The sequence below is a fragment of the Nelumbo nucifera genome, chromosome 3 (genome assembly GCF_055504915.1).
Source record: "Nelumbo nucifera cultivar China Antique chromosome 3, China Antique-T2T, whole genome shotgun sequence".
In the NCBI taxonomy this organism is placed as follows: domain Eukaryota; kingdom Viridiplantae; phylum Streptophyta; class Magnoliopsida; order Proteales; family Nelumbonaceae; genus Nelumbo; species Nelumbo nucifera.
This window is the reverse complement of record NC_142651.1, coordinates 5,747,209-5,763,083: the sequence shown is the minus strand read 5'-3', so window position 1 is coordinate 5,763,083 and position 15,875 is coordinate 5,747,209. Positions and strand designations below refer to the sequence as shown.

General features: G+C 38.3%; 1 pseudogene across 1 annotated transcript in view; it reads right to left on the bottom strand.

Annotated features, from left to right (window-relative positions):
- Positions 1-2,186: 2,186 nt before the first annotated feature.
- Positions 2,187-15,875, bottom strand: part of LOC104592970 (AUGMIN subunit 6-like) — a 39,226-nt pseudogene continuing 25,537 nt past the window's right edge. The window contains exons 5-12 of the transcript XR_016084052.1: positions 10,815-10,940; positions 10,534-10,693; positions 6,439-6,499; positions 6,024-6,345; positions 4,630-4,755; positions 3,258-3,419; positions 2,892-3,143; positions 2,187-2,728 (exon numbers count right to left, since the gene is read on the bottom strand). The product of XR_016084052.1 is annotated as an AUGMIN subunit 6-like (transcript). The remainder of the gene's footprint in view (positions 2,729-2,891; positions 3,144-3,257; positions 3,420-4,629; positions 4,756-6,023; positions 6,346-6,438; positions 6,500-10,533; positions 10,694-10,814; positions 10,941-15,875) is intronic.

Below are 15,875 nucleotides of genomic sequence, written 5' to 3'. Positions count from 1 at the left end.
AAAGTTCTTGAGAAGCTAAGTACGATTTGCAATTGAATCAGTAGATAATACATAATCAGATTGAATATCACTATATTATCCCAATATTTATTTTCTTTGTGGTCCAAAAAGGGTAGATGTCCTGATCCTCACCAAATGGTTCGCACTTTGGAGCTCAAAAGGAGTCCTTTGATTCCTCTCCCCATCCGAATGGAAATATTTTCAGCCCAAAAAACCTTGCCCTAAGCTCTAGATAAATTCTTCTTACCCCAAAAAAAAAAAAAAAAAACTAATTATCATAAGCAATTTAAAGGAATTTTAGAGAATATATTCTTAGTCTAAAGTTAGAATAGCTTTGATGTCGTATTTAAATGTTTAATCAAATCGATTTCAATTGCAATTTTTTACTTTTCAACGATTTATCAGATATCTAATTCAGTCAAATATCCCAAATTTGTCACGAATCAGAATATACCCGTTTGAATTTGATTCGATCCATTCGCAGCCCTACTAAGGTGTTGCCAATTTCTAATATATCATCCGATCCATAAACAAACACGTATACAAACCTCCTGAACATCCACGTGGCAAGTTATTAGCGTTTAAGATGGCAACTAACTTCCGCCATCATATTTAATCGTATTCTAGATTCTGACTAGTTCTGCGGAGCCGCGCGTCGAGGCGATAAATATGGACTTTCAGTTCAATATTTTGATTGGTGCCTGATACTAATATACCTTATTAGCAATGTTCAAGTCAATACTAATCCACTCGGTTCATTGCATAGATCACTCTTTACAGTGACGCTTTGTTTCATTTAATTAACATTTGATTTTTACAAATGGAACTAATTTTACTCGGTTTACTAATGCATCATCACAAATTGAGTGATTGAGACTTGAGACTAATTGGCAAGGTTTAAAGTATTGATACGTATTGTTCCGGTACTCCACTGATATGCCCTTACACTGGGTGTATCGGTGGTCTGACCGGTTTAGGGTGTGGCAAAGATCTAAACTGACTCCCCTGAACCAGTTGGCAAAAAAAAAAATTAAAAAAAAACCACCAAAAGGACTATTGATTCGCCCAATACGCTGGTATGGGCATATCGACATTTTGAACCTTGCTATTTGGTTTTACAAATGTTGAGAGTACTATCAAGTCGACATGAAAATACTCAATCTGATCAACTGTCTTCTTAAGGTGGAGAGTGGAGACTTGGAATTACTTTCTGGCTTCCAAAGAGTAGGAGTTAGGACATAAAATTGGAAAAGAGGGGAAAAGGAGAGAACATGAAAGAAAAATACATGATACAATCAAATACAAAAAATGGGTCATATAAAAAACAAAGAGGAGACAAGTATCATCGCTGCATTACCAACAGAAACCTATCACCGTTATTGCAGCTCGTAGTCAGTCAGATTGCTGGGAGACAGTTCCCAAGACCACCATAGAAACTATATTCAAGTTGAGCCTCAGCGTTCCATTAAAGCGGTATCAGTTCCCAAGACAGCATGAACTCTAAATAGCATTTAGGCCCCGTTCGCTTTTTGAAAAATTACTTATTCGGGTAAATGCACTTATCTGAATAAGTGTTTCCTGAAAGACATTTACCCATGTTCTTTTATTTTTCAGGTAAATAAGGCAATGACCATTTTAGCCACAAGAATCCATTATTAAAAGGGGCATTTTTGTCCCATTCAAGTGTGAAAATTTCCCCCCAGATGGGAAAGTTATTTATCCACTTAGGAGGGATACCCAGGAAAATAAAATTTCCCTGATCCCCACATAAATCTGAAAAAAGAATATGGGTTTCTTGGCCAATGGGAACAAAATCCCATTGACCAACTTACCCCCCTCTCAAAATCCACAAAAAAAAATGCCCCCTTAGAAATATCCAAAGATACAAAGAAATATGAAATATGATCCTAACACAACTAGCATACATCCATCTGGCTGTTCACAGGAACTTCTAGAAAGACAATAGCCCATCCCCTATACCCATGGCCCTACCAACCCTGGTCGCAGCGGGATTTGATCCCAAGCTTCTGCTACAACGAACCAGAGACCCTACCAACTGAGCCACCATCAGTTGGTGAGATGCTCCCTTTAGAGGTATGTACCATGCCTAATAGAAGTACCCCCAAGCATTATATGGTTCGCTCACAGGTATATGTACCAAAGAAGATGCATAATAAGCACTAATATGAAAGAAATAAAAAGGAATTGCTTATTTGGATTTTTCTAGCTCAAGTAAACATACCAAGCAAATCCTCATAAGAATCTTCTAAGAGAGATGCCTCCACTAGCAATGGAGGAGAGAAGACCTGATCCGGAGTGTCCATGACATAAAATGTATTTTGGTCACCAGAAGCTGCATAATTTGAACCGGTAGCCGAAAGAAACTCATTTACTTCATCATCATACTCTAGTAAATTAGTATTTATGTTTGGTATTTCATCATGGCTACTCCTAATAGGGCCAACAGACGCACAATTCCTGAATAAACAGGCGCCTGGTGGAGAAACAAACAGCTGTTTACTCCTAAGTGAAACTGATTCTGTTTCTGGGCCAACACGAGAAAAACCATTTGTTGAAAGAGGTACAAAGAAGTGTTCCAAGCTATCATCAGCATCATGCTCTTGTGAGGAGTCCACACGGCATGATGGAACAGAAGGCTCTGAAAATGCAGCTTCCCGAACAGATCTCCTCAAGTTCTGGACATAAGAACTGTCACTGTCTACACTGTCTGTGAAAAAGAAAAAAAAAAAAGATTACTAGTTATTTAACTGTAAACACTGCTCCAACTTTATCATAACAGAAAAATGACAAATGGACCTTGGGCTAGACACTAAGCTTACAGTTAATGAAAATAGATATGAAATGAGGAACAAGGAGAAAGCACTGCAAACCTTGTGCTGGATTATCTACATGATTATTCAAGAGAGCCTGGTCCAAAGACTTCCCTTCAGTTAAATTATCTACTTGACTAGCTTGAGGAGCCAAAGAATGTCGTTTTTGTACATTTCCAGTTTTCCCAGTGGAATATGGGGTTAAACTAAATAACTGTGGAAGTTTCAAAGCAGGAGGGTTGGCTGAAACTTTTCAAGCTGGACGTTAGACAGTTTTGAAGTCAAATCAGCGACCTCATCAATGCTGCTTTCCTGCTTAGTTCAATGGGTTTCTGTTAGTTACGCGGTTCAAACTTTTAGGAATGAAAAACTGCAGTATCAAAGCAAACATTTTCTTTTCAATATATCATTCACAGGAGCAATTACCACTGTCCTTCCAGTACTTTGAGCATGGATGGGTGAATTAGATCTTCCATGACATCTAGTCATGGAAGGTAAAGTGGATGAAATTTTGTTCACTTCTTCTGTGAGCTCTGATATTGATTTTTGTATTGCTGGAGCAACTTCCTTAAGTTGATTAATGAGCACCTGCAAAGCAGACATTCCTGGTGAAGATGAGATTTTAACATAATAATAAATCTAGTTCCCAACAAAACACTGCTCTGCAAACTAATTCAATGGTCAAACTACCAAAGAACAAGATCAGAAATTGGAGCAAAAGCTGATTATATGCTCAAAAATCACATGGGGCTAAACAACCTTCCAGAACTAGGAGATTCCTTTGTAAGGAAGCTTGTTTCGAGTACAGAGGCCATTCAGTGCCCCAACCATCAATTTCAAGCAAAGGTATCAGTTTCTTTAATAGGAAAGGCATATGAAATATATGTATGTGCTGAATGCACAATGTGTATGAAAAGAATAAGGTTCTTATTAGAAAAGACATGAACTTAGAACATCCACCAAACCACAACTAAGAATGGGACTAAAGGTTACACCCACTGGAAAGATTATAAAAACATGGTGAAATAAAAGAAAAAATAAAACATAAAAACCCCTTCAGGTAGTCAATAAAAAAAACATGAAAAAATTCTCACGGCTCTAAGTTTTCCATAAGGGCCAAAATCTATGGGACACCCAACAAGGACACGAAAACAAAGCTAGAGATTGGTTTTTCTTTCAGATAAGAAAGATAACTTAGGGAATGTAGAACAAGAGCATCTACCTCCTCTGGAGATCCTTCCAAAAACCATATCCCCTCTCCAAACTCACACCATATTTAAAACAATGGGGAAGTTTTGGATGAGATGTTTAGAAAAAGTAAAGCAAATTAAGTTTATGCTTTAACCAGTAAAGATTACAAGTTACCAATTTCCTAGCATGTTTCTCAGCAACCACACCCCAGATTATGGATTGGCTCCTAGAAGGAAGCCAACAAACAAGGAAAACGATAAGAAAGAAAAGAAAAAAAAAACATGAAAGACTATTTTTCCATCTCATTTATAAGACCTAGGACCTAATACACTAGACATCTTGTGGATGAGATAGAGAGAGAAATCTAAGTGGTATTCACACTTTTATTAAAAAGCCTGTGCTTGTGCATAATATATAAGCTATAAAGGCAAAGAGACATACATGGTACAAAAATGACCATTTAACTAGAGAAAGAACAAGAAAAGAAACACTAAAAGAGAAATTTAAAAGGTTTACTGATATTGTAGTCATTGCCAAAGCTCCAAGGTGGACCAAATAGTGAACATCCAAACAGAACGTTACCATATCCCTGATACTTTTTAATTACCTGTATACTAGCTAAGTGCTGTCGATGTTCTGCAAGAGTTGCTTCTAAAGATTCGGCATGGCCACCAGTATTCCCATCTTGTGCACTTCGTAGAAGCACTGAACCCTCCCCATCATTAGCCTTGGTCTACAGTACCATATATGTGACAATATGCAAGTATTTAACGATGGCAAAAAGAATAAGAATGGAATCGTGCCAAAAAAATCCATGAGTCTCCCAATCATTACATGAACATCATATCGTCTGCTTACAGATTAAAATGCCAGGCATAAGGTACAGATCAATCTAAGACAAAGCATCTTTCAATATGGACTTCAATTCATTTGACCACAAAGCTATCACTTCTTTATTGTAGTAACATTTTCTGGAACATCATATAACAAATATTGATGGAGACTTCTCACACTAACTAGCTTACAAAATGTAGAAACTGGACAGAACTGATCAAAAGGAAGATGTGTGTGTGGATGTATGAAAAATGATTCCTTAATTAAGTCACTTAAGTAAACTCACTAACACCCCCCCCCCCACAGTTTTCTACAACATGGAGGAATCTTGTGGCTAATCCAGATAGGAAACTCTCTAGATTGGCCACATTTAGCTCCTGCAATCCATGTCAGACTTATACCCCACCTATATCGAAACTTTTCCCTAATTATAGTAGCAGCCTTACTACTCAGTTTGCTTTTTTCTCTCTTGTTAATGAAAACCAGAAATATTACAATCAACCCTTGGGCAGGGTAGCGGTTACTAACCCTACCACTTCAAGAACATTCAGATTAAACCTTAGTACTCAGTTTACTATTCTAAAGAACACTTTATTCAAGATACATGGCAAAGCCTTTGGCATAAACTTTAGTCCATGAAACAAAAGTCAGAGAGAAGAAATAATTGGAGGGAAAACTCGTTGGTTGCTAAATACTTCTGTAGTTTTTTTCTTTTTTTTTTTGGAGGGGGGCTTTATTTTATTTTTTGTATCCATACAAGTAATGGATGTGTTCAAACTCATGCCTCTATCAATACGCAACCCTCTACAGCGCAACTATTTCCTATAAACAGTAGTCCATAACTCAAAAGCATAACAAAATAGATGCACGTTCAAACAAAAAAAAAAACTCCAAAAAGAAGAAAATTACAGAAAAAATACAGAAATAATCATCATTGTAAACTGTAAACCCAAGTAGAGAGCTATTAGATGTATGTGACATTGGTTCCCACTTATGCAACTCCAGAAATTTCATGTTAGCATGTGTAAATGGCAGCATGAAAAAAACAAGCATAACCTTGATATTTCATTTGATCAGTCATAGCCTTACATGAGAAGAATCAGATAATACCACAAAGGCATAACTATAGTTCTTGTGGCAACAGCATTGTAACACAGTATAACATACCAGATGAAGTAACTGTTTGTGAATACGCTGTAAAGCATGTGCCCAACGTCTGAGAATTTCTGCTATGTCAACAGTGGGATGGACTTTTCCACTTCTATCATCCACCCAAGAATGTGTTTCACCATTTACTTGCAATTGAGTTGAATCTAAGCTGTTTTTCTGTTTTTCCCTGTTGACAATGGCAAATGGTTCATCCATTGATTCACTGTCATCTACATGTGCTGAAGTCAGATCACCAGATTGATTAGACAAAACATTGGAATAGGAAACCTGAGAACTTTGATCCATAGCCGCAAGCAAAGATGATCCAGAGATGCGGTACCTGGATAGAAATAGGACTACTTACATATGAAGAGGTAAGTAGAAAACTGCTATCTGGAGAAAGTAAAAAAGAGGAAGAGCAGAAGAAAATTACCTATGCTCACGATGAGCTATCAAGTCCTCAATAGGACCTGAAGCAAGAACTTCATGTTGACCTGTAAGTACAAAGTAAACGTTAAAGATAATAAGATTTAAACAGGAAAAAGACTAGAAATGCCACCACAAATTGATCACATTCTTATCAGAGGAGGAAGAAAGCATTTAAATAAACACCTAACATAGTGACCCATTGTAGTAGTTGGCTTTATTTACTGTGGTTGTCTATAGACATGCTGGGCTTTTTCATCTCATGGCCACAGGTCATTTTGGAGTCTGTAGATTTTGTATGGTAGACAGGTAGGTATCTCAGAAGAGTGTAACAAGTTTAATTATAGATGCAATTGCTCATTACCAAAGTTTTCTAATTTATTGATGTGGTAATAAGTAGTTGGGTCTCTTGAGGATATTTCCTCTTTGCCGTACATTTTTTCAATGTTAATACAAGTCAATTGTTTTTGTGATGAATACAAATCAATTGTTAATCATCAAATGAAAAAAAAAGAAAGAAAGAAAGAAAAGAAAAGTGGATGGGTGATTGATATTCTATAAGCAAAAGGAACTGCGAAATCCATTGTTGATACTTGCCTTGGCCTCACATCAAGATGACCATCCCAAATTTTTAGTCCATTCTCTATAATTTTCTTGCATGTGCAGTGTTTCAGAAGGCACAACTGAGGTGCATAAGCAAAGCACATTTTTAAGGCATGTGCTTCACTTGAACCAAAAATGACACCACTTTCAAAAGGTGTGTGCTTTTCTGTGCCAAGATGCACACCTTGTGCCTCAGCCCAGGTGTACTCCTCTTCTTTCACTTATGATGCTCTCTTAAGACCCTAACATGGACTTGTTTGGGCTTGCCTTGAGAGGCATGGTCGGGTCCGATGGCGGAGCCCCCGGCCCAGCCGCTAGGTTCAAAAAAAGCAAAAACAAAAGCATACAATTTTCAAAAGGTGCATCAGGCACACCAGGCGTGCGCCATTTGAAAGTGCAGAGCCTAGGACCTAGGCGAGGCGCCTACCCTAAAATGCGCCTAGGCACGCCTCAGGCAGTCAGACATGCCTTTTAAATCACCGGAGGGGGATGAGGAGGAAGAAAAAAAGGAAGGAGGATCTTATTGGCTTTGCTTTTGTGAAAGATGACATGTCTTAAGAAGAATGAAGATGCATAACACTAGCTGAAAGAGGGGGTCTTGTTTTGGTCACTAAAAAAGAAACAAGAGTCCAACTAATATCCAGTCCCTAACCCTAAGCAGAACAAACAGTGACCAAAATCACAAATAGCACTTGACATTTACAAAGGCCCTAAGCTCCTACAATTAGGTATGCAAGACACTTAACATTATATCAGCTACCTAAAGTGATAAAATTAGGAGACGTGTTTGTCTTTCTTTTCTTTTCTTTTCTTGAGGTTCTTTGTTGCTCTTGGAAGATAAGTGTGTTTGTCTTCCTATTGTAAATCTTCTTTTGATGAGTTAATGAAAGTGTTATTGATAAAAAAAAAAGTGATAAAATTAGGAGACGGAAAAACACATTAAGAGTATCATAAGCTTGAATTGTTGAATGCTTGAAGCACTTTGATATGATCCACATCCACAATAGGTATATAATCTTTTCTTTTTCCTTTTCTAAATAGGGATTCACTGTAATGAGGGCTCTAGTACTCCTCTTCTTTCCCTTTGCCTTTTTTACTGCTTGAGCTCCACACCTATTCCTCCTTTTTTTGAAGAGTAATAATCAAAAAATTTATTAATAGAAAAAGATTACAAAAAGGAGGTGACAAGATGGCACCTCGACATACAAATCAGCAAGTGCCATACTAATGACTGTTACAATTCTGGATTTTAAGTACGTTTCAAAAATTCACCCTCAAGGAGCACCAGAACCCAATCTGAGACAAAATGTCCTACGGAGGCCACCAACACCTCAATATTTTTTAATTTGTTTTCAAACAGTCTCCGGTTCCTCTCGTTCCAAATGACCCAACACACAGCAAAAGGGATGCACCTCCAGACTATTCTTGCTTTACTGCTCCCACAGATCTTTGGCCAAGAAGAACACAGCTAAGCTGGAGACCTTGGCTGGAAAGTAACTGTACCAAAAAGGGATGAGTAGAAATTCCATATGAAATTTGCAATCTTGCATGAATAGAACAAGTGGTGAACTGATTCCTCTTCTGAGCCACATAAATAGCAGTAACTTTCCAGGCTGAAGCCCCTATTCTTCAAATGGTCCAAAGTTAGGATGCTGCCCAAGGCTACCAGACATGCAAAAGCCTCTACTCTAGGTGGCACCGGGTTCCCCCATACTGATTTAACCTGATCTTCTTCCAACTGATCTTTGGCTAAAGCCAAGTAAAAGGATTTTACTGTGAACTTACTTGCCATTTCTAACTTCTTCCACCACATACCACCCAATGGTTTAAAAGGCACGCCTAGGTGCACAGGTGAGGTGCATTTTAGGGTATGTGCCTCACCTAGGTCCTAGGCGCAGCCCTTTCATGCGCCTCAGCCCAGGCGTGCGCCTTTTGAAAATTTGACATTTTTTTTGCTTTTTTTTAACCTAGCAGCTGGGTTGGGGGCTCCGCCCCTGACCCCCATGCCACGCCCCTCAAGGCAAGCCCAAACAAGTCCATGTTAGGGTCTTAAATTCTTAGTTCCCACAAAAAAAAAATAATGATTTTATAATTTTAATTGCTTTTTAAGAAGATAGTCTATTAGGATGAATGAACTCCGCTCCGATGAGCAAGTGCTGAGAACGCCCTATTTGCTAATGTTGTTCATTCATTCATCCTAATAGAATATCTTCTTAAAAAGCAATTAAAATTATAAAATCATTATTTTTTGTGTGAGAACTAAGAATTTAAGACCCTAACATGGACTTGTTCAGGCTTGCCTCGAGGGGCATGGCACAAAGGTGGCTCATAGAATCAGGAATGTAATATGTTTTACATCACATTAGCTACTTGAATTAATGCAATTGGGGAAAAAAAGAGATTGTGGGTTTTACATGCTTGAAAATGTTTTATATGTTTGATTTTATTTTTAAATTCTCATTTGAATATGCTTTACATGTTATGTTTATGTATTTCAATTTTAGTTAATAGGTTTTTAAAAAAAATATTTTAAAATTTAAGTTTATATTTTTTATTAATATTATGTTTGATTATTTTTATTTTTTGGCATTTTTTTAATTTTTGGCTTTTCTTGAATTTTCTGACATTTTTTTTATTTTTTAGCATTTTTTTGTATTTTGCGCCTTGCTTCAAAAAGGCGAACACCTCGCCTTGTGCCTTGTGCCTCGGACGCAAATTGGCCCCTGCGCCTTTTTTGTGCCTTGCGCTTTTGAAGCACTGATACCACCCAATGGAGAAACTAACACCTATTCCTCCTCCTTCACTATGATTTACCTATTCTATAGTTTTTCATTAGTTACATTCAATAGTTTTTCTGAAACTTTAAATTTTGATTTTGACCGACTTAATGGCATCATGGATTTATATGTCTCCCATGTAGTATTTGGATTATGGCATTTCATTGATATAGGAATTATCAATCTTTCATTATGTAATATGGTTATGGATTGCTACCTTATGTTATTATGAAAGTTTATGTTCTTTTTATTTGATATAGAATCCAGGTTTTCATATTCATATATGTCAAAATTTCTATTTTATTTTTTCTAATTGGATGCATGCCTTGCCTTGCACCTTGCACCTTGCACCTCAGCTGTTTAAAATCCCTTGCACTTCCATTGTACCTCTCACTTTTAAAACACTACACATGCCACCTGACTAGTATATAACAAGGATTATGTGCACGTGTGTAACAAAGAGGTATGAAGAAGGTATACTTGGTAAACAGTAATGAGTTCTTACTTGTCAAATAAAAAAGTAATGTGTTCTATTCTAACCAAATAAAAGAGCAAAAGTGTCACACAACCTTCTTACTGCCAAGTGGAATCTCTTTTGAAAGACTTCCATGATACAACAATCCTAAATGACCAGATTGGCCATGTTCTTTCATGACAGACAACACAGAGGACATAAGAAAATAAGGCATATTCATAAAGAACAGTACAGGTTGACTACTTACCCTTACGAGATAATAGAGACTCCCACAGGTGAGTTGCCTTGGAGACCAAATGTGAATTCTGACCTAAGGAACCAGAAACATTGTCATCCCATAGCTCCCCCTCCAACTTTGCTTTGTTTTTCAAATCCTGTAGCTTTTCCAGCTCTTGCTGCAAATAAGCCTGACTTCCAGGATAAGGAGAAAAACCAATGTAAGTACAATTACTACAACAACATGTCCCAATAAAAAAATTCAGCATAGGCCTTCAAGCCCTTAAAGAATGTCAAGAAGTTACCCTCTACCTCTTCAGCACATAGACCACGAAATTCAGCAGTCATTTCATGAGCCAAGTTTGACCGCATGGCTTGTCTACGGATGACTGCATCTGCATTCTTAAGAAACCTCCTCCGTTCAAGTGCAATCCTAGCCTGTTGGGCATAAGAGACTCAAGTGAGTGATAATTTCCAACAGCTATCAAAGTGGTATCGACATAGTTACCAAAAAATAAGATGAACAGCATCAAATCAAAAGTGGTCTTAACCACTATTTTGGTTTTCTAGGTAAGCTTGGAGTTATACAAATCCTAAAGAATCCTAATGTAGGAATGAAATAAATTAAATTGGAATTTTTGAATTTTCTTTATTTTTGTGTTTCTATAAGTAGGGGTAATTTGGTCATTTTACAGGTTATCTGCGGGAACTTCATTTTTCTTTTATTCTTTCAAGTAGGACTAACCACCCCTGTCCTGTAGTCCCTATATATGTGATTGTGTGTGTAAAGTTACAAAAACATGGAAAAAAAATTCAGCATAATATGCTTATTGTTAGTGATTTTTTTTACAATAACAGAAAATTTTATTTAAAGAAAGAAACAGATGCAAGAATATAAGGAGATGGGTAAACTCTCTTAACCCTCCCCGAGCACAATTTTAGCTTACAACTAAGCCCAAAATATACTTTTTTTAAGAGTAAAGATAAAATTTTATTAAAATTAAAAAAGAGAGTACAATCTGATTAGGTGTCAAGGTGACACACCAGTACACTTGGTCCAAATGAAAAAAAGAAATCGCATTACAAGCTCGAATCTTAAGAATATCCCAAAAGTTTTCCACCAACTCTGAACTATTAATTTGCTCAAAGTCTGGAAGAGTCAGGACCCAGCTTGTGACAAGCTTTCCAACTGAAAACACTACCATTTCACCCCTTGTTGAAGGTGACTCAATGCCCTTTTCCTTATCCTCAAAGAGCCTTCTGTTCCTTTCCCAGCTTGTGACAAGCTTTCTCCATTTCCTGGGTCAGCCATTTAAACTTTTTTTCCATTGGAAAATTTCCAGATTCCATTCTCATCTTTTTGTAACCAACCTATGACCAGATTTGAGTCACCTTCAACAATCAGTTTTTCTGATATTCAATTCCTTTGCTCTTTTTACCCCTCCCATTGCCACCAAGATCTTAAGTTCTAAGTGAGTCACCTACACCAATAGAGCCCGACAATAAAGTAATAACTTTCCCTTCCTCATCCCTAAAAACGCCTCCAACTCCAGATGGACAGAGGTTACCTTCACTGCTACCTCCAATTTAGTGAAACCAACATATGTGGGGACCAAAGTGGATACACCAAGGTTTTGAGAAGGGCAGAATTAGCCACTTCCTTCCAGTTTCTAAGCAGCCCATCTACAGAGATACCCTCAAATGTGCCCAAAAACTTCACCCAATAAACCACTCTAACAGTAATGGTTTCATTGGTGGCTTCTTTACTTCTTTCCTTTTCAGAGAAAATTCTTTGGTTCCTTTCTTCCCAAATTGTCCAGTAAACACAGCTCTTGCACATCTCCATAATATTTTACCCTCCTTTGATCACCTGACTGAAAAAGCAGCAAACTAAATTTGTACATTTGGTGGGGGGATCCACCTGCAACCAAACAAAGAGAGACACCAATCCTGAGTAACTGAAACAAAGGGGCAGAAGATTAATAAGTGATAGCTAGTCTCACCATTAGCCTTACAAAGGATGCACCAATTCGGGGATAAGCACCAATTGGGTCTTTTTCTTTGAAGCAAATCAAAAGTGTTGTACCTTTCCAAGAACACTTCCCAACAAAAGGATCCAACCCTAGGAGGAATTGGTTTACCCCAAACTTCCTTGATTGGAAAATTTTGCCCAAGACCAACGGAGGATTGAACTAGATCTTTTAAAGGATGAGGCACGACAGAAAGCACCAGAGGTAGATAAATTCCAAATTCGGTTATCCACCCTGGAAGGATATAACACCACCCCACCCAAAACTTGGATCAAGATCGAAATATTCTTCAATTTAGAGTCTTTGAAACCCCTTCTAAAACCCAAATCCCACTCCAACCCATAACTAGAGTGAGAAGGAACCAGAAAAATGGATACAAGCTCATATTTAAACCTCGAAAGGGAATACAAGGAAACTATTCTTTCAAAGACGAGTCCCCCACCCAGACATGCTCCCAAATTGGCTGAAATATTGGCTGTTTTGGAAGGGGTAAAAAGAGCCCAAGAGTTGAATATCAGAAAACTGATGGTCGAAGGTGATTCTAAGATGGCTATCAATTGGCTGCAGAAGGACGATTTTAGTTTGTGGAAATTTCTAAATGAGAAAAAGAAAGTTAAACAGATTATTCAAAACATGGAAGTCAAGCTTCAATGGACTAAGAGGAGTGCCAATTCCTTGGCAGATTCATTGGCCAAACAAGGGGTGGGAAGAGTCAACTTTTTCTGGGCAATATTGTAAACTGAAATGTTGGTTCGTCTGTTATTAGTGTTTAAGTTAGTCTTATTAGTGTCTTATGTTCTTAGTTATTGGGCCTTTAGTTATTGGGCCCAAACATGTTTAATGTTTTAATTGTTCTATTTGTCTAGGTGTCCCATCACTAATCAGGGGCATTCTAGTCTGTTCATGTAATTATTTTATAATCATCTATATAAACTTGTTGGGTCGGCTGAAGAGTTAACGCCGCCTCTCTCAGATCTTCTTCTCTTCTTCTTCTTCTCCCTCTTCTTCGACTGCTGTAATCCAGCAAATATGGTATCAGAGCAAGGTTCGTTTGTCTGATTACAGCCGCAACCTTTTGACCCTTCTTTTCTTTCCTTTCTCTTCCTATCTCTTTTCTGTCTTGGTCACTGTGAAGAAACCCTAGGGCTGACCGTAGAGCACAGCAAGGTCTGTATCTAGGGTTTCCCCTGGTGGTAGGGCCCTAGGGGAGTTTGTTCCAGAAATCGATGCCCTACTAGACACCTTACAGCAGGTAGTAGCCATTCGGCTGCTAAGAGAGATCTGGGTGGAACAGATCTAGGTGGAAGGGCTGACTTCGACGGTCCTACTTCGGTTTGTACAGTTGGTCACAGTCCACTACAGCAGAAATCAAAGTCCAGTCCAGTCCAGAAGAAGGAACCTGCAGTGGGTAGTGCGGAATATGCAGTATGGCGTAGGGAAAATGCTACTGTTATGTCCTGGCTGCTCGCTTCAATGACTTCAAGAGTGGCCAGGACTGTTCAACACTTTCCGAATGCTGCTAAGATTTGGGAGAAAGTCTCTAAAACTTATGGACAGAGAAAGAACAATGCCAGAATTTATAGGTTGAACCAAGACATCGCTGCATTGAGAAAAGGAGACATGACAGTTGCAACATATTTTGCAATCCTAGAAGGATTATGGGAAGAACTCGATCACCATCTTATTCTTGATTGGGAGAATGCAAAAGACAAGGAGAGGCATGATAAACAGATTGAGGAGGGTAGATCCTTTAAGTTCTTGGCTGGCTTAGACCCAATGTTTGAGAGCATAAGGTCTCAAATTTTGGGAAGGGATGAACTGCCAGATTTACATCATGTCTATTATCTAGTAAGGAATGAAGAGGTTAGGAGGAAAGAGATGCAAGTTGACACTCAAACACAGCCTGTTGAACATTCAGCCCTAATTTCTTCAAACCAAAAGGGGAGCAAGCATTCAGACAAGAGGCATCTTAAGTGCTCTCATTGTGGTGGTGAAAGGCATGTAAAAGAGACTTGTTGGGTTCTTTATCCTCGTCTGAAACCAGCTGCTTTAAGGAAAGACAGGAAGCCCCAGAAGAATCAAACAGCAAGTGGGAATCATGTTACGAGTCACAGTGGTGATAGCTCAAAGAACACATCTACAGTTGCATCTTCTCCCATGGGACAGACTGCTAATTTCCCCACATCCGAATCCTTGGGTTTCACTGCTGATGAGGTAGAGGTCCTTAGTCGGGCCTTAACCCATCTAAGGACTAATTCTCTTGCTTCCACCTCTCTTGCCAAATCAGGTATTGTCTCTGCTTATAGTACAACTAGTTCTATTGACTCTACTTCTTGGATTATTGATTCTGGTGCCACTGACCACATGACACGCATGTCCTCTTTATTTTCTTCTTACCAATTGATGTCTGGCCAAGATAAGATGAGGGTTGCTGACGGTTCTCTCTCCACCATCTCGGGGAAAGGGGGAGTTGACCTAAGCAAGAACCTCTCTCTTAAGTCTGTTCTACATGTTCCCAATCTTACTTCCAATCTCTTATATGTTTCGAAGCTTACCAAGAATTTAAACTGTAGTGTAACTTTCTTTCCTACTCATTGTATCTTTCAGGACAGATTGACGAAGAGAACAATTGGGAGCGGTTATGAGTGTGGAGGTCTCTACTATTTTAATGCAGACATAAGTTCGGCCTTACAATCATCTGCAACCAGTAGTCAGAATAATGTGGAGTCAATAGCTAGGTTACACTTGTGGCATGCTAGGCTAGGTCATTTACCTTTTTCATCATTGCAAGGGTTGTTTCCTGAATTATTTAAGGGTATTTCAAGTCAAAGTTTAGTTTGTGAAGTGTGTCAGTTGTCAAAACAATGTAAAACCCTTTATCCAATTTCTAGTAATGAAATTCAAGCTCCTTTTGATTTGGTCCATTCTGATGTTTGGGGCCCTTCACCCCTTGTTTCTATGGATGGCTTTCGTTACTTTATTAGTTTTATTAATCATTATTCACGATGCACATGGATCTACTTGTTAAAAGGACATGATGAAGTGCCACGGATAACCATGGCATTTTGTAAAATGATTGTGACTCAATTTGACAAGAAGATTAAGCAATTCCGTTCAGACAATGCTGCGGAATATTTTGAAAGATCCTTGAACCTATTCATGGAGGATGCTGGCATGATACATCAGTCATCTTGTGCTAGTATCCCTCAATAGAATGGGATTGTTGAGCGCAAAAATAAACACTTATTGGAGACCGCTCGGGCTTTATTATTTCAGCACAAGGTGCCCAAGCACTACTGGTCTCAAGCTGTCCTTACCGCATCATATCTGATAAATCGGATTA